Raw genomic sequence first — 27,522 nt, forward strand, 5'->3', positions numbered from 1 at the left:
TTTTTTTTTTTTTTTGGTTAGCCATTCCCTTGCCATAAATTATTGACAGGAAGTACTGGGAAGCAAAGCCGTCCCTAAGGTGACGATACACAGGAGGCGGGGAAATGGGCTCCATAATAGTCCACTCTGGTTGGGAAGACTTTCTCGATGTGACTTAGCTGTCCCAGGGCATCTTGTCCCTGACGTGTCACCTGCTCTTTTCTGGCTTCCTATTTGGGAAGGTCGGGTCAGGTTGTCCCGACTGCTGCTTAGGGAGACGGGACACCACTCTGATGGCAGGACACCCTAGTTTGTGCCACAGTTACACATCATTACCAATCAATGTAAACCTTGCCTGAAAGCGACGGGGGTTTCCAGGCAGGTGAGCCTCGTAACAAACATTACGCTAGGACCAGCTCGTGGGCTGTCGTGGGGACTGAGAGAGCGAGTCTGACGTGCTCACCCGCGTGGCCCGGGGTGCACTCAACAAGCCACGGGCACGGTTCGTGTCAGCAGCATTCCGTGTCGGGGGGAGGGAGGGACAGGTCCCGGGACTCTGAGTATGTCTGTGGCCAGGGCAACTCTTTTTACCAACCACAATGAAATATATTCACCGGTACCCTGGATTTTTTAAAAGAAATCTTTAAAAATGGTATTGAATTTTTATAACTGCATACAGGCCTGCACTCTGCACAGTTGATAAGTCCTGGTCCAGTGCGGGCCTGGCCGTCAGAGACCTTTCAATGACCTCGGGGGCAAACACCACAAACTCATGTGAATGATAAACAGTGTGAGAGGCTATAATTAAATCCTCTCTTGGGTTGTAAGGTTTCTGTGGTGTTAAGAATTAAAAAAAGCCCTGGCTGGCGTAGCTCAGTGGATTGAGCGCGGGCTGCAAACCAAAGTGTCGCAGGTTCGATTCCCAGTCAGGGTACATGCCTGGGTTGCAGGCCATGACCCCCAGCAACCGCACATTGATGTTTCTCTCTCTCTCTCTTTCTCCCTCCCCTCCCTCTCTAAAAATAAATACATAAAATCTTAAAAAAAAAGCTAAAGTGAGACGGAAAAACTCAGGAAGATTCTCATTTGGAGTATGAGTTTTCCCTTAAAGAAAAGGGGCCATCCTGTGCGGGAGGAAAACACGACCCCCAGCGCCTACACGGAAACGAGGCCGGCGCATGCACTTGCGGGATAGCTGTAACGGGAAGCGTCAGCCAGCGCCGACTCTCGTGCCTTCCCTGGGCCCCCAGCAGGCACCAGGCAGAAGCAAGGCTTTCCCGTGAGTGAGAACATGATTTTCAAACGAATCCCAGATCACTGTTTCTGTCAGACTCAATGTGACTTTCTCAGCAAACGAGGAGACTAATGGCTTTATAATGATATTTCTACAAACTTGACTTATTCAGATCGTCTTGTGGCGATTGAATTACTGCATTGGGTCTGGCAGATGAAAGTGTCTGTGTTGTGCCTTACAAATCCGTTTGTATCAAACAGCTGCCTCTTGCACAGAGAACAACGGCCTTAGGGTGGGGCCGCCCTGCCAGATCACTCTAAACAGGTCTACGTTTCTCACTTACAAATTGGAAGGGCAGGGTCGTGCACTTCAATGAGGAAGAAGTCATAATTCATGCTGAGATATCTAGGCTGGCATTCATTTGGGGAAAAAGACAGGAAAAAACCACCCATGGGGAATCATTCATGAACAGGAGGCGTGCTCACACAGAGTAGGTAGGTGTGACTACATTTCCCTGTCTTTCTGTCCTGCCTGCTCCTCCTCCTCCTCCTCCTCACTCCCTGCTCCTTCTGTTGTCTTTCTTCTTTGTGTCTAATCTAAGTGACTATTACCTAAACATCTAGTAGTTTTATTGTCCGAGGTTAGCCTCACAAAATATCCCCCGGCCAGATCTGAGAAGTCCTCAGCCCGGGGCGGGGGGCGGGGGGCCTTATCTGTGCTCAGAACAGACCCTTACCTGCCGTGCTCCGCACACCTTGCCTCCCTGCCGCTCCCGGAGCGCCCAGCTGCCCGGGTGCTGCGCAGGCCACTTCACTGGCATGGCCGCCACCCTCCATCACCACGCTCTGCAAAGTGTCCCCGTCTCCTCTTCCCACTGGGCCTTCTAGACTTCCAGGGAGAAGCGGGTCTGCGTGGTGAATGGGGGTGATCACACCACTAGATGCGCTACATGGAGCTCCCGAGTCTGATGAGCACTTTGGAGACCGGTGTCCACTTCTGAACGGACTCTGGGTGACTGTTTATTATCTGAGAGAAAGGAGGAAAGCTATGGGCTCAGTGGCATTTCCATCTAGACGCAGGGAATGTAACCCATTGGATAAATTGTGAAGAAAGGGTGATTGATTTCTTGAAAGTTGCATCTTAGTTATAATTGTATACCTTATGGTCACCCATTGCTGCGTCACAAGCCACCCCAAGACAGCTGTTTCCAGTGGCAGTTTCGGACTTCTGACCCCTAGATCTGTAAGATAATGAATTGTATTATTTGAACCCACTGAGTGGTAATTTGTGACAGCAGCGATGGGAAAATAAGGCCTTAGTCTGCATTTGGGCAACACCCTTAACTTAGCTAGCGACCCTTTGTCCGAATGCCCCCTGCTGTGGGCCAGTCTCAGATCCTGGACCTCAGGCACAGGAAGGTGTGGTCACGTGATTTCTGGCAGCATTGTTCATGGCAGCGAAACACTAAGGAGAACCTATATACTCCTTGTGAGTAGAACCAGGAATATTCATGCAATGTACACATATTTTCAATTAATATTAGGCAAACATCTACAGCATTATGATGACAAAAAAGCAAGCCCTCCTTGAAAACATCAGCATGAATCTTTTGCTATGATAATCAAAAGCTATATGGTGTATGGGGATACTTACATGCGTTTTATAACACTGTGAAGAGAAATACAGGAAGGTTTTACCCAGAAGTCAATACTGAAGAAATCGGATTGGGGAGGGGGCGGGGCGCCGCTCCTTGAACCAGGCGCTGCACTTCAAGTAAACATTTCATTACCCTTTAAACTACGCATTTCTATTACATAGGCCCCCTTTGTATATACACTTAACAACACAAAGTCAAGGGCTTTTTAAAAACTAAAAAATTAAAAAAAAAAAACTCCTACCAAGTATTTCCCAAAGAAAGCTGATGCAGCAATATTACTATTGGATGAATAAAGGCATTGTTGGCATACACAAAGAGGTTCGTTAAGTAATAAAGTAGAATAAAACAATAATTCATATAAAACATAACGTATTCCATAGCCTAATTTTTGATTTATTAATTCTTAACGTCATCCGGAGAGTGATAGATATTGAGAAAACTCGAGACTGATGGCCGGTTTTAGGAAACCCAGCAGTGTCTTTTTATTGTGGTCGTTCCGCAGCTCGGGGGGTGGCGGTCTGCGCGTTGGGGAAGACAATGACACGATAGAGAAATACTCGCGGTACAATAGTGCAAGGTTAACTAATACAATTTTATAATTTTAAGTAGTTCCTTCTGTAAAGACTTTTGCAAATAGATAAATGAACAATTAGAGCCTAATACAATTCATGTTTTCCTATTATTGACCAAATAACAATTAATATTCAGAACAAAAGACCGTGTCATAACATGACCTCAATTAAAAAGCCAAAGAAGAATATTCTGTGGTTCTTTCAAAAGCTTAGTTGGTGCAGTGTAAAGGGAAGAGAGTTTGGGGGTTGGCTGTGCAATGGTTGGCTGGTCTGAACTGGACGGCAGAGCTATAACATGTCATACCAAAGGCATGTCTTAGGGTTCAGTGTGGACTGCACTCGTTTCGGGAAACAGGAATGTGCACGTGGGAACCATGTAAATCAAGACACCGAACTTGGGAGATCTTGAAGGTTGAGATTAGGATTAGCTGGTCATACATGTGTTCATTTCAGTCCTCAATGGAAGCCAGGTGAGGACGAGATGAAAGCCAGCCGCACTCCAGCCCCCGAGCACCCTCGGCTCTGTTCCGGGTGCTGTGCCACCGGCCGAGCTCCTGGCCGCGGCGTCTGTGACTTGCACTGTCGTGGGGAGCTTGAAGGAGCAGCTACTCTGTCTGGCTTGGCTGCTCACCATCCGCCCCTGAGCCTCATCACATCCTGACCTACCCCATACATCCTGGAGCTGGGCACCTAGCAGGCACTCAATAATCACCTGTTGAAAAAATGCACCTTAATAAACAGTAATAAACGGTAGTGACTTTTGGAAAGCAGGGATAGATACAGTCCTATTTAACAAGTTATTTAAATGTCGGTCATCGCTCATGCAGGGAGAGCTTCGTCGGAGGTTTGCCTCCGCCTGCAGTGTCGTCTCTTATAAGACCTGGAGCTCAGACAAGCCAACAAGCTGTAGTGGGTCTGTTTGGTTTTTTTATAACTATCTTTGTTTTTCCTTGTAGTTCCAAAATTTAGTAACTCTTTTGCTTTGTTGAGCCTCTTTTGGGGGGATTTCAACATGCATAGCTGTGAAGACTTACGAATTCCGTCCTTAGGTAGCAGGCACTAGTGCAATGACCTTGCCCCTTCGCACTTACCCAGAGAGGGCAAATGGCCTGAGTGGAGCGGCCTGGCGTGACGGGCAGACTTCACAGTGCGCGTGCGCCCGACAGGCGCACCGCGCGGCTCTGCGGTTTTCCTCGCCTTCGGCTCGCTCTTCAGGAAAAGAGCATTTTCAGTATTTTCTAGTTAATGAAGTGGTACGTGTTCAGTTCAGAAAACATAGAAAACAGAAAAACACAAATACAAGTGTTCTCCTCTTCCCACTATGCACAAATAACTGCTTTTAAGGATTTTACTGTATCTTTTCTTGGTCCTTATTATTCTATTTTTTGCATCTATTGATATTTATAAAACACAGGGTGGGGCCAGAGTAGGTTTACAGTTGTGAGTACCTAAAACACAGTTTGTTCTTGTATTATTTTTATTAATTATTGTATTATTTCTCACACAACTATAAACCTATGTTTGCCGCACCCTGTATGTATTTTGTACATAGGATTTTCTGCTTTGTTTAGCCACGTATCAGCAATGTTTTCATGTCATTAAATAATTAAAGCTTAGCACATAACGTAGATTTTTGATAATTTAATTAATATTTAATTATAGTAAATTATAAGGACAGCAATTCAATTAAGTAAACTTTCTACTCTTGAGCAGTTAGGTTGCCTTTTAGCTTTCATCATTATAAATTATTACTGTATTTGGAATCCAGTTTCCTTCACATAAGAGATTATTTTTAAAATCTTTTTTAAAAAGATTTTATTTATTTATTTTTAGAGAGGAAAGGGGCGGGGAAAGAGAGAGAGAGAGAAACATCAGTGTGCGGTTGCTGGGGGCCGTGGCCTGCAACCCAGACACGTGCCCTGACTGGGAATCGAACCTGAGATGCTTTGGTTTGCAGCCTGGGCTCAATCCACTGAGCTACACCAGCCAGGGCTTATTTTTAAAATCTTGATAATGATTTGTAGATACGCGTGTTGCAGATATACCAAGGGCCCCCCTTCACCTTTTGCTCATTGCCAAAACCTGAGTTTCACATCCGGAAGGCAGATCTCCGAAAGCTTCTCTGCACATCACCTGGCTGATCGGGATCACCTGGGTGCGAGCGGTGATCGCGTGACCTCACAGGTCACAGCTACGTCTTCACATTTGGTCTCTCTTTCTCCCTTGGATGGTCACTCATGGAGAAGCTGGGCGAGGCACCGAGACATAGGGAAGGAATTACTATACCATACCTCTATGCTACTATATGTTACTATAACGTGCCTCTGTGTTCATAAGGGTTACTCCCAACCCCTAAATGTTTATTTCCACCCATTTCAATGAACTCGAGGGTAATTTTGCCTCCCCCTCAAACAAAAAGGCCATTTGGAATTTTCATTAAAATTATATTTAATGTGATATTTAATGAGAAGAAATATTGATGCCTACAAAATACCATGCCTTCCTACCTATTGCCGAACCTATTTATAAGCATAATATATATCACCTGAAAATCCATCTACATATCATCTACTACCATGTCATTTCTGAATGTACTTAAGTCGTGAAAGTCCTTTAGTAACACATGGTTCCCTTTCATGGGTTCTGTAAATGAATTGTTAAAGATTCCCAATCACACTCTCAGTTACTCAGTGCATGCTGCGGGCCAGACCCTGTGCTGAGCCTCTTACGTGAATGATTTTGTCTAGTCCTCACGACAGCCGTGTAAGGAGGAAACCATTTTTATCCCTGACATATAGATGGGGAAACTGAGGCTTGAAGAGGTTACAGATCTTGCTCAGGACAATATGCCTAGTAAGTGGTAGAAGATTTTGAAACCAAGCCATTTGGAATTTTTTAAGTAATTTTTAAAAATTGAATATTAGAATGCACATAGAGAAGTGTGCAAAAATAATAAATGAATAATCAATGGATTTCTAGAAAACAGCCATACACGTGTAATGGCGATCCAGATAAAGACAAGAAAGCGTTGCCAGCACCCCCGATGCTTCTCCTGGGCCCCTTCTGGCACCCATTCGCTCCAGGGTGGCCACTAGCCGGACTTGACCCCCACAAATGAGATCGCTGCTGCTGAACGTCAAGCAGCTGGAATCACGGGGCGCGCACTGTTCCGTGTCTGTCTTCTTCCGCTCGGTGTTATAGTTCTGATCCGTTGTTGGGTTTGGCTCCAGTTCGTTCCTGTCAGCTGTGCAGAATTCCGTGTAACGTCTAAACCACCGTTTTCCATTCCACAGGAGGTGGCGTTGGGGCCGTTTTCAGTGTGGGGCCATTGCAATGTCACTATAAACACGCTGTGATTTGTCTCTTGGTGTGCAGACCTCCGTTAGCTCTGTGCTGGGGCGTGGAATTGCCGGGAGAGTATATGAGCAGCCTCAGCACTCATCCCAGATTTCCAAAGGGGTTGCTCCATGCTCCACGTTTCCCTGCAGTGTGTGAGGGTCCCCGTTGCTCTGGAATTTTTGCCCTGGTGTTTTAATCCAACAATTCTAGTAGAATTGAACATTTTTTTCTCTTGGGGTGTATCAGTATACAGGAAGAGCCAAGAGTAGGTTTATAGTTGTGAATACACAAAACGGAGTTTATTTTTTTATTGTTATTTATTAAACACTGTATTCTTTTTCATTAGAACGGCTGTGAACATCCTTTTGCCCCACCCTCTGTGTGTTCTGCTGAGCACCTCTTATACTTTTTAAAAAATGCTCTACTCTCTGCTTATAGTGCCATTTTTATTTCTAATTTTCTGATTTATACATTTTTATCATACCAGTAGTTTGATTGGTTTGGCTTTTAGCAAAACATCTATGGAGATTATTTATCCATTCCATTGATTTGCAGTTTTAAAAAAAATCAATATTTGCTTTCATCTTTATGAATTCTTCCTCTCCCTCTTCTTAAGTTGATTTTGTTTTTTCTCCTTAACTATCACCAGCAGAATGCTCTCAATTTATTTTTATTGTGTACTAGTAAATCGCCTCTGCTGATGGAGCGAGCAAGTCGAAGAGAAGTCTGCTGGAGGGATTCTGATCATGAAAGATACTTTCAATCAAAAAAAGAGGGAGGGCGAGATGAGTAAGGAATTAATTATCCCTTTCCTTCCAGGACACGGCCGTGTCTGCCTGTGTGGGGGGGAAGTGTGATTTTAATCTTGCAGCCGGGAGGGGGCTAGCCGCAGGGAGAACGGCGGAGCGGAAGATGAAAGATACCTCGGGCCCCTCTGATATCACCGAGTTGCTGTGATTCCAGCTTCCTTTTATTAAAGACCACGGGGGAAAAAAAAGAAAGACATGTTTTCCCTGGTTTTTACACTGTTGTGAGCTCTGCTTTCTGTTACTGAGCAAGGAACCCTAACTGATTTCCTCCCCGCATCTCCATTCATTTCTGCTGAGTTTGATTTAACGAAGACTGAGAGGTCGGAGGGGGCGTCCTGCTGCTGCTGTTTTTGCCTCTTTTCTTCTCAAACCGGGTTTTGATTTTCACAGCCCTGTATGTTAGCGTTAAGCGTGAAGGTGTACGTATTATCATTTCATGGCATAAGCTTATATTTTTTCTCTCCTACCATATCTTTTTATAAATATCATAGGTATATCTTTTTATACCTATGATTTTGTACACAGGTTTTCATTTTAAAGCATTATTTCCCTATTATGCGATGGCTCCAGGATCATTCTTCCGGGTATCGTTAGAAAGCACACACCATGGTTCACCTCCTTGCCAGCACTGTTTGCATGCTTTCTCACACTCCCTTCTGTCCTCACACTGTCGCTTCCCCTTTCCTGGGCACAGAGATACTTGAGCAGAACATTTTCTTGAGTCGCTTTTTGGTTGTACTTGTCCGGGACAAACATGTGGACAATATCCTTTCAATCACGTTAAGACATAGAGCCAAACAAGGATGAACACAGAGCATGCAGCTTCAGGTTTGCATCCCCGCCCCCCCCCCCCCATGCATTCGCAGACACGCCTTCCCACTTCTGGCTGTCCGTGCGGCGGAGGAGGGGCCCAGGCTCAGCGGAGTGGGCTTTCGTGGCGGGTGGCCTCTGCCCTGACTTGGGCGTCTCGCGCCTTCTCCTTCCTCCAGGGTGCACCCAAGCGTTGGTGTTTTCCCTCCAGATGCTCTCTCTTTGCATTCACTTCATTTTTTTTAAATTAAGCCTTCTTTTTCTGTTCTCTTTTTCAGGATCTTTTATCAAGGTTGGGCCCCCGCCTGTGGTCCTCCTGTTGACCACCCCTCTGCTGCTTCAAGTTCACGTCCTTTCTCCCGCCGTTCGGTGGAGGCTCTCAGAGTGGTTCTCCAGACACCGGGCTCACTGTTCCACACTAATGAGTATTAATGAGCTTTCTCTGTGTTCTTGTGATTTATAATGAGTTTTAAGTCGGTTGTATAAAATGTATAATTCTAGCACGTTTTCCGTGGCTCATGTTTTATTTTCCCCTGTTTGCCAGGCCTTCTCTGTCTCACTCCATGGAACATCCTGACCGCACACTGAAAAGTTTAGCGTTAGCCGGAAAGCAGTTTTGAAATAACCCAGAGATTTAAAGGGGTTGCATACGGAGCAAGACAGCAAGATGTGGCTGTGCCCTGGTGAGAAGAGAAAGAAGACAGTGTCTTCATCTCTCCAGGCCTCTGGTTTGGGATCGAGTTACTCGAATGTTACCCTAAGAAATCTGATGGGTTGCATTACTGTCCTCAGTTCTTCCCTCCTTCTTGCTCTCTCCCCTTGGATGGAGTGTCCTCCCCCCACGTCCTCTCCAGGAGGGGCTGTGCGACCCGCTTTGGTCAAGGACAAACGGGTCCAAGTCCCAACAGGTATTCTGAGACCAGGCCTCGCAGCCCTCACCTGTGTTGTCATACCTCCTCTCGTGTTGCCGCAGGGCCAGGAGAAGGACACACCGTGGACGCTCCGGGACAGCCTGCGGCCCCAGAGGAGGAGGAGAGATGGTTGTGGGCGGAGCCACCCTCGCTCAGTGACAGGCAGGGACCGCAGGAGCCTCCCGGCGTAGCCCAGCCTGGCCGGGCAGGTTTCAGCGGACCCGCAGGTGCGTGGACGGTAAGAAGACGTCACTCTTATCGGCATGGCTGGGTCAACGGCCGACACTCTACCTTTCCGTCAATTTCCTCCAATAAATCATGTTTAAAAGTCATTCTTTTTGCGAGGCTCGGTTATTACTTTTAACAACTCTGACTTTAAAAATTATTCCTTATTGCCTTACAATGCTTATTGAAAAAATAAACAGACTTTTCCCAAATTGGAGCTCTTTGCATATAAGTGAGGCCTCCTCTCTCAGACCCCTGGTGAGACGAGACATCTCCTTGTCACTTGGAGGGGATGCGGAGGGCACCCGCCCCCAGAACGTCGCCCCCACCCCCCGTGGTTTCTCCTGCCCAATGCGCAGGCTGCTCCGCCATGGAGCCGTCTGGGCCGCAGGATCGGCTTGTGCCCTCCGCGCATGCCGTCGGGGAGGGCACTGCGTAGGCTTTCGTTTTGCGGGTGGACTCTTCACAGCAGATGCCCCGGTGCTAACCTGCTAACCGGCCGCACGACGGTTCTGCCCCCTGCTCTGCCCAAGCAGGCCCCTGCTGCCGCCGTCGCCTCGCTCGGCCTCCGCTCCCGAGTCCCCTCTGCCTCCCTGCAGGACGGCCGGCTGCACCCTGCATCTCAGCCTCCTTCGCCGGCGGCCCTGTGTCTGGTCTCTCGGGAACAGAGCGTGGACTCCAGTGCTAGGGTCATTCCAGCTCTGGCTTCTCAAAGCTTTCCATGGGCAGTTTCTCGTTTTCCTCCCGCTCCCGCCAGCTGCCTGCAGAGGCTCTCACTGGCCTCGGTGAGCGCGGAGCCCCAGACGGACGGACGGAGCCTCGGTCCCCTTCTGGCCTCCGGCGAGGCTGCGCACCGCCCCGAGACCTGGATGTGACTGGTGCGCGGGAGGATGGACTGGCCCGCGGAGTCGCGGAGATCGCGGTGGTGGGGGGTGGGGGGGGGTGGGGACATCTGCGCCGGCTGTCAGCGGCCCCTGCCGGATCTAGTCCAGAAACCCGCGGTGCTGGATTGGCACTGGGCACCCAGGACTGGCGGGGGAGGCTCCGAGGCCACGCGAAGCATTCGGTAAAACGGGTGCCAGCCGACGGCTCGGCAGACAGACCGCAGGCCTCTCCCGGGAGCCCTGGTCTGTGACAGGTACGGCAGTGACGCGGGCGGGCTCTGCTGGCCGCTGTGGGTGACTTAGGATAAGCATCGGCTGGTTTTCAAGTGGACACGAAAGGAAATGGAGAGGGCACGGCGGTCAAGGACGGCTTCTGACCCAGGGCACTGAGAAACAAACGTAAAAAATCGTCCAAAGACAGAGACTCGGGAAGGTTTTCCAGTTAAGCAAAGCGAGTGTCTCTGCGGTCAGGATGGAGGAAGGGGGGCCCGGAGGGGCGGGTGGTGGCAGCGAGGCCTCGGCACACACCAGCGGTGCGGGGGGCACTTCGGCCTGGTCCTTGAATGTAAGTGAGGGGGTGTCCTTTCCTGCTGACTTCCACCTCAGGTGGTGTCCCCTTACGTTTGTGTAATGCTCCCCTCCCCCCCCCCCCCCCCGCCCCCACCGCTTGCCCGCACCTCCCCAGCCCACCGAGAGCAGGGTCCAGGGCCTCTGCTGGCCCGGGAGCCAGGGGAGGGTGGGCCGGGGAGGAGGCAGAACAGCCGCGGTGCCCCGAGGGCTGGGGGCTCTCGGGTTTGAACCGCCAACCGAGCCTCCTGATGTACAAAGGCCTCAAACAAACAGCATTACTGCAGTCCAAATGCGGTCACTTCAATGAGCGACGAATGAAAGGTGTATACTTAACAAAATAGTCACGGACCGTGAAAAAGACAAGGTCCCCGAAAACATGAATGTTCATCTCGATCACTTCTGTTTCCCGCCCCGGATGACGCCCCAAAGATGGCACGCCGCCCCTCAGACTGCTTTCTTTGCACCGTCCCTGCTCCCTGCAGTTTTTTGAGTGGCTACTTTCTCATTCTTGTTGCTGGTTATAAAAGACAATGGAAGAATAAGAAACACATGTTTTCCCTGTAGCTGTTTTCAGTTAGACTTTTGCTAACACAGGGATGATTGCAATCACTCTTGCATTATCTTTAAGGATCGTCCGCACTCCCTCGGCTGCCCTGATCGACCCCGGCAGCGCGGGCACCGGGCGGAGGATGCTTCCCCCGTGGGGGGCTGGCGGGCTGATCAGGAGCTGCTCGGGCTCTGTCTGGAGGGAGTTGTTTGAAAAACACAGACTCTAAAATCCTTCCTTTTCGAAGAAAACTCCCTAGCCTGTTGTCTGTTGCCTTGTCTTCTTCCTGTTCCATCTCTGAGGTCGGCGCCCTGGGGGCCAGCAGTGTGCCCTGCTGCAGACTTCCAGATGTCCTTCCGGGGCCCCGGGGCCCCCCACAGCTTCATGTACACATTTGGCATTCCTTTTTCTGTTTATTCCCACCCCCCCCCACCAGTTGAGGGGGGGGTGGGCAAGAAAGAAATCTAATGCTTTTATCCGTTTCTTAAAGTTGTCTTTAACACTCCCGGCTTCCTCCCCTGAAGCTAAAAACTCTGCTAAAAGTTAGGATCAGAACTTTGCCTCCAGTCATAAAGATAATGTCAATCTCTTGTGGGCCGATGGGGCTTACCTGGAGAAATAAAGTCTCCCCGCTGGGAGTTTGCAAGGCTTTGGAACAGCTCTGTCCCCCACTGACACCCCAGTCGGTGGGGTGCTGGGCCCCAGGGTCTGGAGGACCAGGGCACAGATGGAGCACTGACAGTTTGGTGTGGACAAGACTTGGGCGAAACTGGTGGGAGAAAAGGAGTGCAAACGGTACATATTCAAAAATAAGTTCATAAAAATATTAATCCAGGGGACTCTTAAAAACAAGTACACAATGGTGACGAGAAATGCATTGTCGATGAAAGCGCTCTGCGCGGTGGGAAGGAGGACAGCTCCGCCCACCGACCGGGTCTGGTGAAAACACTTCTCCCAGCGCAGCCCCCACACCGGTTCAGGGGGGTGTGGGAAGGACGGGGGACGTCTGGGGCTAAGGAGCCAGAAACCGCGTTGCCTTTGGGGGGCTGGAGTCTGTGTGGGCCGCGTCCCCATTTCTGTGTGTCTCTGGCTCCCCCCAGCGCCACCCACTCTGCCCTCGGGACCTCGGCAGTCCCTGACGGCTCCCCCACACCGGCAACTCGGTTTCCTTGGCCACCCGGGCAGGCACCTTGCAGTTCGGTTCCTCCCTCTTCTCTCCGGGCCAGGAATGTTCTTCACCTTTGCACCTGCGTTTCCCTGGGAAAGTTCCTTCTGTTGCTATTCCAACGTTACTCTCTCTGTGACACGCCTTTCTGGACCACCCTGCCTGACATTCCACACCAGAAATCCCTCTTCCCGATTTATTTTTTCTCTCAAGTCCTTATCACAATGTAACCCACCCTATACATTTTATTTATTTTGTCTATTCATTAGAACGAAAGCTCCTTGAAGGCAGGAATTTAGTATTTTAGTATACAACAGCCTTTCAAAGGATAGGCGCAGCTTCCAGAATGCTACAAACACGCTTCTGAGCAGGGAAGAGAGGCATGATCGTCCCCATGGTCACAACACGGCTCTGTATTACCACACTGACCGTTCCCTTTAAATGTCCTCACAGCAAACTGGATTCAATTTTGGACCAAAAATAAGTGTGGGAAAAACTACAAATATACATAGAAAATGAGGCGATCTGAATTCTAGACATCAATATTTATACATGAACCTGAAAACAGTTGTAGCAACAATGCACTTAAAACAGACCAAACCTGGTCCCATAGTAATTGTGGGTATGAAGAGGGCCTTTTCTTTGTAGAAACCCAAACCACAAGAATTCCCAGCTCCAAATTCTTTCTCCTTCATTTGTGGCTAATACTGATTGAAGAAGTCCAAGGAATGCAGAAAATGCCGTTTTTCTGAATAGCCTTGTTTCTTTTTTATTTTAAAGGAATAGTTTTCTTATGTAGTTACATAATAAAGGGTTTTAAAAGTGGATTATTAACAGCAAATGTAATTTTTGGCCTCGGCCTCTCAAGCGGAAGATGCGGACGAATGGCATCCAAGCAAAGCATCACCAGTTCAAGGCTGTGCTCTGTGCCTGTCCTCGGAAAGGCTGTTGTACACACACTTCTTTTTCGGTGACTCCTAAATGCAAAGTTTTCACACCACGATACCCAGCCTTGAATTTGCCTTCCTTTGTGCTTAACTAGAGTTTTGTTGTGCTTGACTGTTTCACGCAATGCCATTAGAACATATTGTTTTTTTCTTCTCCCCAGGTTCCAAATGCCATGAATGAGTATTTAATTCATCGCAGCGTTCAAGAGATCTCAGGCTCAGGTAGGAAAGACCGCAGCCCATAACTGGATTCATATCTGGCGAATGTGCCTTATCACAGCGTGTCTGCGTTTTTGCCGCTCGCTTCCTTGAGATAAGATTCCTGGGCAGAGCAAGTATTCGGAAGGGAGCCCACAGGGCTGCCCGGCGAGTTTATTTTGGGAAGGAAATAATCAATTTAGAGCTATTACCGCGAGAGGCCTTATCGAGCTCATTTCCTCATCGAATGCCTCACAAGCTAGGATTACATGTTTAGCAGCGACTTCAAAGGGACAGAGCTGTGCTTTGCAGGTTTTATTAACGTGAAGTTTCTCCGAGGGCACCGAGTGTTTGCCATTAACGTGGCCACCACGCACAGCCTTGCAGGCGGCACTCGTAAAAGCTCTACCCGGGACCGTGCAGCTGTGACCCAGGACACGGTGGAGGTGACCGTGTCGCAGCTGGATCGCAGGGGCTGGGGCTTGGGGGGCAGGGCGGAGGTGTGTCCACGGTCTGGACTTCTCGGTGCCGCCTCCTCTCCGTTACGATTCAGTGTGTGGACAACAGTGACGGAGCCTCAGAGCACCGTGGTCAAGACCAAGGTCTACACTCGGGTGACAGGGGGGAGGTGGTTGGGGTTTTGTGTGAGACACCTTGGAATGCAGGCCCTCACCTGTGCAGAGAAGCGCTTAAGGGTCCAAAGTAAAAGAGCAGAAAAGAAGCATTTAGGCCTGGCATGTGGGATCCTTGGAGGAAGGGAAGAAGAGAGTTTGCTTTGGGACCAGAGCCTTGATCCTCACACAAATTCTTTTTTTTTTTTTAAGATTTTATTTATTTATTTTTAGAGAGGTGAGGGAGGGAGAAAGAGAGAGAGAGAAACATCAATGTGCGGTTGCTGGGGGTCATGGCCTGCAACCCAGGCTTGTGCCCTGACTGGGAATCGAACCTGCAACACTACAAATTCTTACTTAGAAATAAGAGTGATGGTGTGAGTGTATATATATGTGTATATCTTCCAGAAGTATACTGTATACTTCTACACAGTATATATGTGTACTTTGGGGCCCATTGGAGACTCTGCAACATGGTTGCCCTTGGCCCTGAGTGTGGGGATACTTTTCTCTGCTACAGATGGGCTGGGCTCACAGGGCAGCCTGCTCCCCGAGGGACAGAAGGAGGTCATTTTCATTGTCATCTTTCTCGTCTCACGTCAGTGCCCACTGGAATGGGACTCCATTTCCGTGTCTAACCGCCACTTCTCCGTCCCCTCACAACCCGCCCCAGCAGGGCCTCTGTCGCACAGGCCGCTCTGGTCAGCTCAGCTCCGGGACCGTCACGGGGGGAGCAGGCACCCCAGTGTCTCCGGCCCAGAGCGAGCAAACCAAAACAGGCTCTGGAATTTGGCTAGCACTTTAGGAAAAAGAGGATACAAATATGGAAATTAGAGGAAAATCATTAGCAGTTGTTTGGTTATGTTTCTGTGTCGATGGGCTTTTGTGGCGTGTGTGAGTGGGCCTGGGCGGGCTCCGGTTCAGTTCCCTTCGCATGAAACACAGCGGGTGGGGCGCCAGCCCCTCAGAGCCGGGCTGCGGGTTAGGGCGAGGAGAGAGAGGGGGTGCTACGCACCCTAGCGCCCTGCGTTAAGTACACCGTCTCCTCCCCCGTCTCAAGTGCACGGAGGGAGGGATCCGTCGGGAAGGAGACTTTGGGGGGTGGGGGTCTTACATGTAGTTAGTGATCATGGTACCTCTGTGACTGATATTTGTGTAGGACTCAGATCCTAATTAAAAGGGAGGTATTTTCAGAGAGGAATCTTCTTTTCAACGAGAACAAACATCTCTAAGCCCTCAATAAAATCTGTGACAAGAAATTAAAGACAGGAGAGCATTTGTTGCACATTTTTTATCTTATAGATTCACACAACCCTTGAAGGAGGTGCTTTGGGATCGTGGTTCTGACACGCAGACACCACGGAACTCAGATGCCACGGGACGCGGCACTTCCCGCACCGGGTCCGGCAACTGCGTTGGGACCCTCCAGTAAAGGGCAGCTTGCGAAGAGGGAATGTCAAACACGCACTTTTCTTTTTCGAGTTTTCTTCTGGCGCTAACCTTTTTCACGTCCCTACACGCACGTGGAAAGCGATGTTTGATTCAGTACAGACACGCACTGAGGGAAGTGTCACGGTGACTGGGTCTAACAACCCCACCTTCTGGGGCGCTCCACACGGTGGCGCCCCACTTTGGAAGTGGGTGAAGACGCCATCTCCAAGGCTCTCTCTTGGGCTCGATTGCACTTTACTCTCGTGGGGCTGGGAAAGAAACTACAGCCTTAAATGACAAACCCCCAGACCCTCAGGGACCCACGGGGTCAACCGTGAAAAGAACCATGGCCCTGGGGGTGGGGTTTGATCCTGCCCCGTGGTTCGAGAGGTCCGGCTTCCCTCCAACCCTGGCATCAGCACCACTCACGGGCCGTCCTTTCCTGTATTCGTAGCAAACGTAGACATCATTTAAGATGAGGTTATCTTCCTCAAACTCTTCCTCTGATGTCCTTCTTCCCCTCCCTTCTCCTTTCTCTATTTTTGTCCCTGTTTTTCTTTCTCGTGGAGGTAGTGATGCCTGTGATTCTGATCCTGACTCTCACGGAGTGACAGGTTTCCCCCACCGAGTGCTCCTGGGTTGCTGGGGACAGGAGAGGAGGAAGGTGCACAGTTTCCACCCCAAGTGCAAAGGACTGATGTATTTTTTTTTTTCAGAAGTGTGTCATTTTCTAAACTCATAAAGCCCACTGTAGGAAATTAGGCTGCTATATAAATTGCCTTTTTTGGTATGTAAAAAAGGGCCAGGTATTTCCCATTTCACCGGGTTCATTAATTATAATGGCACACCTGCATTTATTAGAGATGCTATACTGATTTCCATTGTTCTTTTCACTTCAACAAAACCCCAAAACATAAACATCTATTTTGAAACAAATGCATGTAATGTCTTCCCCATCCTAGCTTCCCGAGAAAACCACACTAAATGTAATTAAGGTCATTTTAGATGTCCAATTCCCCGATGAGCCATTTCACAACTGCATATGGTTTTTCCAAAGCTTCAATTGCTTTCAGTTGTTACCCACGATGGACGGAAATTGGGAACACCGCGGGCTGGTTTCAACTGACGCTTAGGATGAAAACTCAAGGAAAAGCGTGTTCATCGTTGACGATGAGACAACCACCGAGAGCGCTTCGGCCCCGCAGGCTGCCACTCTTCAGCGGCGTCAGGAGCACAGTCCAGCCTCCTCACCTGTGGCTTTGACCCAGTCACAGGTGCCTTCCCGCCTCTGGGTCCAGGTGGTGCTTTCCCAGAATCCTGTCACTCCTCCCCTCGCTCAGCGGCGACCTGCTCCCAGCCATGTCCTTGTTCCTGCCAACACCCTTACCGAGCTGTTGGGGAAGCGGTTCTCAGAGCAATCCTTGCAAAGGAGATTCTCGTCTCTCCCTTGATGGAGGGACAATGTCATTGAAACGTGAAGGACGCTGCTTAGGAAGCCCAGCTCACTCATGGTCTCCCGTACACATTCGGTTTTAGTTGTATCAGTAACACTATCTGACCATAGAGAACTTTTCCCTGTGCGTAGTACAGTGGAAGTCGGACCCCTGGTCAATACAACTCATTTTCCATGTCATTCATCAAAGTGTATTCATGAGTTGGGCCCTGGTGTCCCGATGCACCAAGGTTGTGAGTTCGATCCCAGGTCAGGGCACATGCAAGGGGCAACGAACAAATGCGTAAGTAAGTGGAACAACAAATTTATGTCTCTCTCTCTCTCTCAAAGCAATAAAATATATATATTCATGAGTTCATATATTTCCGATACTTCGAGGAAAAGAAAATTCAATTTATATCATTTTAGTATTGGTACTCAGTGTTTGCAGCTGTTAGATTATCATTAATCTCATTTTTGAGAACGATCGAAAGCAGTTTGTACATGTGTACGAGATCCATCCATCCATCCATCCATCCATGCATCCCGGCCATCTGCCACGCACCCCTCCTTCTGGATGCCCTCCACGCGAAGACAGCTGAGACCCTGAGGACTGAGCAAGCACAGCGCCCTTTCTGCAGAGCCGAAGAAAAGGCGGGAGGAGGGACACGGGACTGAGAAACGGAGTTTGGAACATGACTCCACACCGGGCCCGTTGAAGGACATGGTCACGACAACTTAGGAAAAAGAGCACAGAATAAAACGCATCCTCTGTTGAGAGAAAGCCCGTTAAGAGGAAGAATGACTGCAACACGATGTTTCAGGGACAGATGGGAAATGCGTCACGAAGGCCCTGAATCCCCCCCCCCCCCCCCGACCAAGGAGCTGGTGAGCAGCACGGAGGGCCCCTCGGCGTCCTGCTCTGCGTCCCGAACCACAACGAAACCTCCGTGATGGTGAGGGGTACAGAGGGCTCCCACCAGGAGACTGAGGACTCCCGTCAAGGCTTAGAGGATGAAAATATAAACACATTAAAAGTAGGAAGCTTTTTAGAGGAGAAGAGAGAAGATGGGTAGAAAGACATGAAGAGACTGAGCAAGAAACAAACACCGCCCCCCCCCCAAAAAAAAACCAGCTCACGGACAGACCAGACAGGTGCTTCCCAGGGGGGAGGGGGCAGAGGGTGGAGGGGTGCACATGGCGATGGGTGCAGACGAGACTGGGGGCGGTGAGCACGCAATACCGTGAGGATGATGTGTCCTGGGGCTGCGCTCCTGCAGCCCATGTACTCTTATTAACCAGTGTCACCCCAGTGACTTCAATAAATAAAGAAAAATGTAAAGAAGAACTACTAATTAATAAGCGAGGAACTTACCGAGGGAATCCAAAGAATTTCTATGGCTGCTGCCAGTCACAGACAACCTCTGTGTGTCTATTTCCCATGACCTCCATGTTTCTCCCTCCAGCACCCCGTGTCCCTGCCGCCCAGCACCCCTGTCTCTGCCGCCCAGCACCCTGTGTCCCTGCTGCCCAGCACCCCGTGTCTCTAACAAATAGCCAGTCAGTGTAGTGGTAGAGGTTTTCTTTCTTGTTGTTTAAATCCTCATGTGAGGACATTTTTTTCATTGCTTTCAGAGAGAAAGGAAAGGAAAGGAGAGAGAAAGGGGGAGGGAGAGAAGGAAAGTGAGAAAGACACAGAGAGAGAGATGTTGATGTGTGGGAGAAACGTCCATTGGTTGCCTCCCCTGGGCACCCCAACTGGGGATCACATGGACCCAGGCCGGGGATCGAACCTGCAGCCCAGGTATTCGTGCAATCAAACCCACTCCCTTTCGGTGTCCGGGATGGCGCTGCAGCCACCTGAGCCACACCTGCTGGGGCAGTGGTGGAGGTCTGATTCTGTTTTTGATCATCAAGAAATTGGGGCATTGTTGTGCTCTAGGAATAAAATGTCTTAGCTTAAGTTTGAAACATTTCTCAGTGCATACATTGATAGAATTTTTGTTAGACTGCTGTCCTTTTACAGCATAATAATTAAATCTTAGGACAGTCCTCAAGAAAAAGACCAGACCCCTGGCTGGCGTAGCTCAGTGGACTGAGTGCGGGCTGTGAACCAAAATGTCACAGGTTCGATTCCCAGTTAGGGCACATGCCTGGGTTGCAGGCCATGACCCCCAGCAACTGCACATTGATGTTTCTGTCTCTCTCTCTCTATCTCCCTCCCTTCCCTCTCTAAAAATAAAATAAATAAAATCTTAAAAAAGGAAAAAGACCAGTTATTCACTTGGGATAAAATAAACCAGTTGTATCCGTTGAAAAGAAGGGGGAGATAAAGAGAGGTGGAGTTTTCACTGAGGGTCCCCCTGAGTTCCGACTCTGCCCCCAGGGTGTGAGAACGCTCAGTGGCCTGTGCATTGCCATCACTTAATTATAGGCCCGGGCCACGCTTTTCCCCGCCGAGGGGACCGTCAGAAATCAGTTCCTTAGGTCACTACGATCTGATGAGCAGTCATGCCTTTACCCTGACGCGGGAGCTGCCGGAGCACTGAATGGTGCAGCCGAGCGGAGAGGGGGGTAGGCAGAGACGCCGGTAGGCGAGGTGACTGTTAGCGCACACGGCTCATGAAGCTGATTTAGCAGGACACTAAAACCCTTCCTTCCAAGTGATCTGACTCTTTAATGAGCCTTTGCACGGAGACAGGGTCTGAGGAGGAGGGTGGGCTGCGTGTTGTTACTGGACTTCGCAGACACCGGCCTTGTGCAATCATTCTTTATTGCGGCACTAAATCTCCTACAGGCTGGCAGTCTCTTTCCCCTCTACATCCACATTGGCCCTTCCCGCGATCCGCGCTTCACGCTTTCCCAGCCCCGGCGATTGTTTCTGATGGGCGGGCCCCCTCCTCTGAAAGTCCTGCAGAGCTGGGTTGCTGCCGCGGCAGAGGCTGGGGTGAGGCCACGATCCGGACCCGATCACAAAGACCGAGCAGCGGAGGGAGGCCCAGCCGCGTCCCTGCGCTTGGCAGCGGCGTGGCTGCTGCCTTTGACCTCCTCCAGGTCCACGTGACTTCACCCCACAGCCCCTGTAATCGTAGCTGTTAATAATACAGAGGCCTCCCAAGGGGCGGGGATTTATTTTGTTTTGAAAGAAGCCCCCGGACGCTTGGATGTTTATTCCAAGTGCATCTGAACCTCTTGGGTCTGCAAAACGCTGAGACTCGTGAACGTGCAGCAGGCCCTGCAAGGCCTGGCAGCCATGGGTCGCGGCGCCGGAAGAGGGTGAAACGGGGCCTGGTAGCTCCCACGGCAGTCCGAGGCCTTCTCATCACGTGCCTAATGAGACGGTGACCTGTCCCCTTGTCTGTGTAGGGCTGCGGTCTGGTGGGACCTGGGCCTTGCAGCCTGACCGTCCTTGCTCCCGGGCAGGGCTGCTCTCTCGTCTCCACCCCTGTATTAGCAGTGCAATGCTAGCTGCCGAGACACACGCCGCCTGGACTCTTAGTGGCCGCACATCATGGAAATTCACTTTCCACCTCATCAGGTCCGGGCGGGGGAAGGTCCCATCTCCCTGAAGCGAGAACCTGGTGTAGGGAACTCTCGGGCCCAAGAGGAGGCTGAGCCTCAGAGTCCGGCCTTCGGGCAGGAGAGTCCGGGCAATCTCATGAGAGAATAATAAAAAAGAAACCCTCAAAACACCATTCAGCCCACTTTGCACCCCCTGGACTGAGTCTCCGGGCCCCACCCATGCCAGACACGCTGGTGAATGCCCGTCCTGGCTGCACAGCTGTCCTCAGCAGCAGCCGCTCATGGGGGGAGGAAAGCACAGCTCTCTGCTGGTCAGCCCGAGGTCTCCCCACAGCCTCTCTGTTCTGGGGTCCCAGGAGACTCTGGGGCCCCCCGAGACTCTGGGGTGATGTCTGCACACAGGCTGCCTTGGAGATAAACCTCATTTTTTCGTCCATAGTGACTCCTCTGAAAAATACATGACACTTCATTTATCCAATATAAAGCTATTCGATTCATTTTTTTTTCCCCTGAGGGGCAGCTGGGATTGAAAACCAGGAAGCCAGCCTCCGGAGTCTTACTCTTTTACACCTCCTTCCATTTGCAGCGGAGGGTGAGAAATCAAGGTCGCATCCCATAGCTGAACTTGAACTCTGCTTTTCTGATGCCTCAGGTCAGGCACATTCCCGAATACACTGCACCCCTCCTCAGGGGCCTCGTAAAGTCACGAGAATAAAATCCGCTACTTTGGGGATAAAGAGGTTCAGAATGGCTTATTTTATTCATTATGGAGTTACTTCAGAATCCCATATGTTGTTTTTGTTTGAGCAAAGTCTGAACTATATTAAAAATGCCTACTGCTGCGTTGCCTATTTGCTTTTCTCTTTGTAAACGTCCCGTGGAGAAGTGTTGCAGAGATTTCGTCTGGACACGCGGGGGCCCGGCTCACTTCCAGACCCGCTCCGCCTGGGGGGCTGAGCCCCAGGGTCCTGCTGTGGTGCGTGTTTTGGTTTGGGGACTGCGCAGATGCTGTGTAAAGCAGGTCCCCTGTGTTACGATTTGTGGAAACTCAGCATGTGTCTCAATGTGGGGCATGGAAGGAGCTCACACGTTTCGGTAGGAGGAGATGCCTATTTCGTTCCATGCTATTGTTTACATTTTATATGTTTATTCTTCTATGATTTATTTTTATTTTTCCTGGGTTTTTCAAAAGTCGCTACACGTAACATTTTGAGAAATTTGATTTTAATGTAACAATATATCCTCTGGCTGGTTCAATAAAAGACACATTATACCTATTACAGAGCAAATGAAGATAAATGTAGGATGTGTTCACTTGTGACAGGAGATTGTCCTTATCTAAAACCTTCTGCTTATGTCAAGTCTCCGAATCACAACATCACATAATGTTAAGAAACTGGAAAGGGAGTTAGAGACCACACCCACAGACGTGCTCACCTGGCTGATGAGGAAACCGAGACCACCAGTGTGTAGCAGGTGAGTGCGGGGCGAGCAGGGCCTGGAAACCCAACTTCTTCATTCTTTTTTTTTTTAAGATTTTATTTATTTATTTTTAGAGAGGGAAGGGAGGGAGAAAGAGAGAGAGAGAGAAACATCAATATGTGGTTGCTGGGGGCTGTGGCCTGCAACCCAGGCATGTGCCCTGGCTGGGAATCGAACCTGGGACACTTTGGTTTGAAGCCCATGCTCAATCCACTGAGCTACGCCAGCCAGGGCCTTAAAGGGCATTTAAAAAAATCTGTAGATATCAGTGATTGGAAATACAGACAATTCTTTCAAAATGTAAATGATAGGTATATCCAAGTAGCTAGGGAAAGATTTCATTATTCGAGAGCTTTCATGTGGGAACTGCTGAGGGGTGTTGCTCATTAAGAACAGCTATTTATAACTCTGAACCTTTTAATTCAACTGCTTGACGTAATGGAAACTTATGAACATGTGAGGGGCGCTTTATGCATCTGCCTGTAGGTGGACAAAGCACTGGGTTCATATCGACTTTCAAAGTAGACCTTATCCAGAGTATAGAGAAACTTCTGTTGTCTGAAGTATATGCCTTGCAGACTTGGGATGATATTGGTCCGTTGTCATGTCTATCTGAGATAAATAAAGGGTTTATTTCTGTGAAGAATAAGATTTCGCAGGAGAAAATATTAGACACAGAAATTAGTGCAAATTTCCAAAGATGTTCTCTGTACAGTGGCCGGGAGGGAAGTTTTCTTCACCACCATAGAACGCCAAACTGATGATTTGGGGACATACCAGAGAGTTCTCAAATAAGTATTTCTTTTGGTGATGCTTAGCTTTTTTAGCCTTTCATAGAAAAAAAAAAGAACTTTGGAAAGGAAGAGGGACCAGATACGCCTTAACTCCTTTGTGCATTTCCAAGGTCTGGGTACTGACGTGATTGATAGTCTCAGCCTATTAAATGTAATTGGAAAATCTATCGGATTTTTATTTTCTTTGGCTTGAAACATATAAAACTTCCCTCTGTGCTCCAGAAATGATTAACTAAACTATGCATTTAATTTAGATTTCAATAATATGACAGTGTTTACCTGACCCTGAAGGGACACAACAACCTCAGAGTGTCGCTTCATTACAACTGGTTTTTAAATTGCTAACCTGCAGAATTGGGTTGTATACGAGTCTGTTCATTCTGAACTTGAGAACACGTTCCTGAATTTCTTAATATCATTCTGTTCAAAAAATGGTGTGTGCACCTACCCTCTCAACATCTACTTTCCTAAAAAATCACATTGTACATCACGTGAAATTAAATAAACCCTGAACTTTGGTGGTTACTGTGTTTTTTTAGACCATAAAATGCACCTAGGTGCATTTAGAGGAGGAAAATAGGGGAAAATTTTTGAAGCAAAAAAAATGTGGTAAAGTATTTAATAACATAAATACCATAACATTTCACCAATGTAAATGTAAATGGAACTCAGCAGCAGCAGTAACATCCATTATTCCTCCCAAATTGGGGGGGGTGGTGCATGTCCTATAGTCCGAAAAATACGGTATGTGGTTTTGCAAACAAATGAGGATGAACAAGCACCATCATCAACCTGGTGCTAACTATACGGTGTGCACCGTGTCTTACATGTGACTCTGTTTTATTTCACAGGATATCAGGTGGGCGTGACTGTCATAGATGGAGTCCGTGTTGGCCACACAACTGAGGGGGCGCAGCCAGGGAGGGTGGAGGTGGGACCCCACCAAGGCGTGTGGTCACCTTGGTGGGGTTTCACCTCGGAAGACCATTGCCACTTGCCATGACACCCACTAAGCGCTCTGCCCAGTCAGGGGGTCAAGAAGCTAGAGGCCCGTGAAGCTTATACTTTGCTCTATGGCTGGACCTATTTAAGTAATATTACAGTGAAAATAGTTTAAATCAACAAGGTGGGGGCTTAAATAACTTTTTCCTTTAAAAGTGCCATATATTACTCAGTTTTTACACGCACTGTAGTGGCCTCCTCCAAGTTCAATATTCTGTGATTATGTGATCCCGTTGGCTGCGGGTTTTGGTCTTATAGGAGCCCTTTCCAATGACTTCAGAAGGTGTTGAGTAATCCTAGTGCGCTAGTGGGGAGTCAGGCTCTCCCCACACCGGGGATGCCCTTGATTAAACCCATCCACACCCTGTGGTGTTTGCAGTGCACACTCCCTTTGTCTTCTGAAAGAAGTTCCTGCGTGTGGGAGAAGGGTGGGGAGGAAAACAAAGCCCCGGCCCCTCCCTGTGTGATGATGGGTCCCACGGAGACGCTCAGACATCTGCTGGGTTGCAGGCACCAGCTGCCGGCCATGCGCGGAGCGGTCCCTGCGAGCCCGGCCAGGAAATGAAGACGGCGGTGGGGTCGGAGCCTCACTCTGGGGAGAAGCTTAGGAAGACTCAGTCTTGCTGTCCACCCTGACGTTGGACCGGTACTGAAGGACCTGAATAAAGTCTGCTGATTTCAAGACCATTTCCTTTTCATCCCATTTATATCACTGATTTTAATGAAATAATCTGAGCTCTTCTCAGAAAGAGATGAGCCCAGTGTTGTGTTAGAAACCTGCCCCGTGATGAAAGAGGGGTTTTGTGTCTCTGACTCACCTGTGTTTGTCCTCGCCCTCTCCAGAGAAGCTTGGCTGGTGTTCAACCTCAGAACACACATCTGAAGGTGATGAGCCCTTACCTTATCGCCTTCCGACTTTCCCTTCACATGTAGCCTGGACTCACAACAACACAAAGTCTACATTTCGGAGTTGCCTCTGCGCCTGTTCATTCGTGGGCTTGTCGGCAGCACTTTTGTGAACTCGGGGGGCTGTTCGTATTGACAAAATACCTGACGTCCCTGAAGGGTTGTCCCACCACGGGCCACGGTGGGAAAGCACGCTCAGTCGGCGGCTCAGCGTGGAACCTGTCCTCACACGTGGGAGACTCACATTTCATACATGAAGGAATGGCTCCGGATTGCTGGATCGTGTTGGTTGTAGGGAAGGACAAATGCAGGCAGTGGAGAAACCTGTTGTAACCAAGCAAAGACACTCAGAGTTCAGCTTCTTAGAAGCTCTGGAAAATACAAAAATATAACAGATTATAGAACTAGTTCTCTAATTATCAGAAGCAAAGAGACACTTTTAAAAAAATAGATCTTAAGTGTCGCAGGTTCGATTCCCAGTCAGGGTACATGCCTGGGTTGCAGGCCACGGCCCTCGGCAACTGCACACTGATGTTTCTCTCTCTCTCTCTCTCTCTCTCCCTCCCTAAAAATAAATAAATAAAATCTTTAAAAAAATAAAAAAATGGATTTTAAGTATTTGGACAGAAATGCTTAGCTCTGAGGCTTATTGTTTCTGCCCGCATGGAGGGACAGACACCCCTTAGTGTGCAGTCCCAGGCCCTCTGCCCACCCCCATCCCCTGGGGAGGGCAGAGGAAGACCTGATTTTTGGCTATTGGCTGTCGCCATGCTGCTGCTCAGATATTTGGGACTGACCTACTAGATTCTCGTGAATGGGGGTGGTCTCTGGTTTCTCCCCTCCCCGCCGGGTCCCCAAGAGGGAGCGACCGGGGTACCTGTGTTTGCTTGGCAAAGGGAAAGGCTCCCTCAGGTGAGATTCCCCACGACCGCAGCGGTCAAGCTGGGAGCTCGCCTTGCCTCACCCAGCCACCTCTTCCTGCTCAACACTCGCAAGACAGGAGCTCGGGCCGTACTTCACAGCTGGCACAGGGGCCGGGCGGATGGGAAGGGCGCTGTGTATCGGGCCACCTTCGCCCCCACCTTGGCATCTTGGACTCAGCCATTGGGAGCCCTGTGCCGTGGGGGGACCAGAAGTTTAACGTGTAGACACACAAAGGCAAACGGAGGACCCGGGAAGGCTCAGCACCTTGAGCCTCACACTTCACAGGACACTCTGTGCCCCTTTCCTGTGGGCTGTGCCCTTGGCCTTCACTGTGGGCTGTGGCCGGGCTTCCAGGGGGCTCTAGGCTCTAGGCATAAGCCCTAGGGGATCTTTGTCTTGAGAGACCACTGCAGCTTGTGGTGAGTGACACTGTTGTCACAGGCAGGTGCTGGTCTCGTGGAGGTGGTGGGTCTACACGCAGGAGCAGGCCTTAGTGTAGGGACATGCCTGTGCAAACACAGGTGGGTCTGTAAGAGCTTCGCACACAAAAGAGTGGTGGAGAGGGGTGGGGCTGCCTGGGAAAAGGCGTGAGGACCAGGTAGACCCCCGCCAGGACACACACCGAGATTCAGATGGCCTCTGTATAACCACCACACAGGAGCAGGCCCGGGGCCGGGAACAGACTCTTCAATCGCTGACAGCAAGGGGCTCAGCCACTGCCGGCTGCTGGCCGTGCTTTCCGGCCAAGGCTGCAGGGTACCGTCAGAGGTGGGTACAGTTCGCCGTGGCTTTGACCTACCTTTGGAGCCGAGAGAGGGACCAGGGGAGAGCAACCTGGGATTCTCGAGCCCTGTGCTGAGCCACACCTCCCTTCCTGCATCAGTCTCACCTTTGAAACGGCTCCAGGTGTGTTTACCGCGTGAGGTCGAACCCCGGCAGGAGGTTTTCCAAGGTCCATACAATGACCTGTCTCAAATAAGGGGTAGATTTTATTACTGATGCAATAACAGGCACTGGAGCCTCTATCATGATGCAGTGAGTGCTCTGACACGTTTTTAGAGCCTCCCAGTGGCAAGGCCTTCGCTGGCCAGCCGGGGCTCTGGAGCCCGCCCACAGGAACGGGGCTGGGCAGTAGGGCGGGGGGTCCAGAAAGACGGAGGCAGGGGCACCCTGATGCTGTGGCTGGAGGAAGTGGGGTTCTCCCATGGGATTTCGAGGAGAGCATTTCACGACCTGCGCCCAGGAGACCGTGGGGTGGTGAGATTTATTCTGGTGGGAATCTGCCCCTGGGTCTCCACGGTCCCATCTCCGTCCACCCTGCCGTGGAAAAAGTCCAGCTGTGCCTCTGGCCAGGCCACAGTGAAGGCCAGTGTCCAGAGTGTCTGCTGAGGCCTTTGGGGCCCGTGCGGCCTGCTGTGGGCCCCGGTAGCTGCTGGACGCTCATGGGTGTATGTTCCCAGGAGACAGAGACTGTGGGAGCGAAGAGGGCAAGTGTGGGTGAGAGAGAGAGAGAGAGAGAGAGAGAGAGAGACCAGGACCTATTTCAAAATAACCAATCAAATTCCCAAGCA

This window comes from Phyllostomus discolor, chromosome 8 (genome assembly GCF_004126475.2).
Source record: "Phyllostomus discolor isolate MPI-MPIP mPhyDis1 chromosome 8, mPhyDis1.pri.v3, whole genome shotgun sequence".
NCBI lineage: Eukaryota > Metazoa > Chordata > Mammalia > Chiroptera > Phyllostomidae > Phyllostomus > Phyllostomus discolor.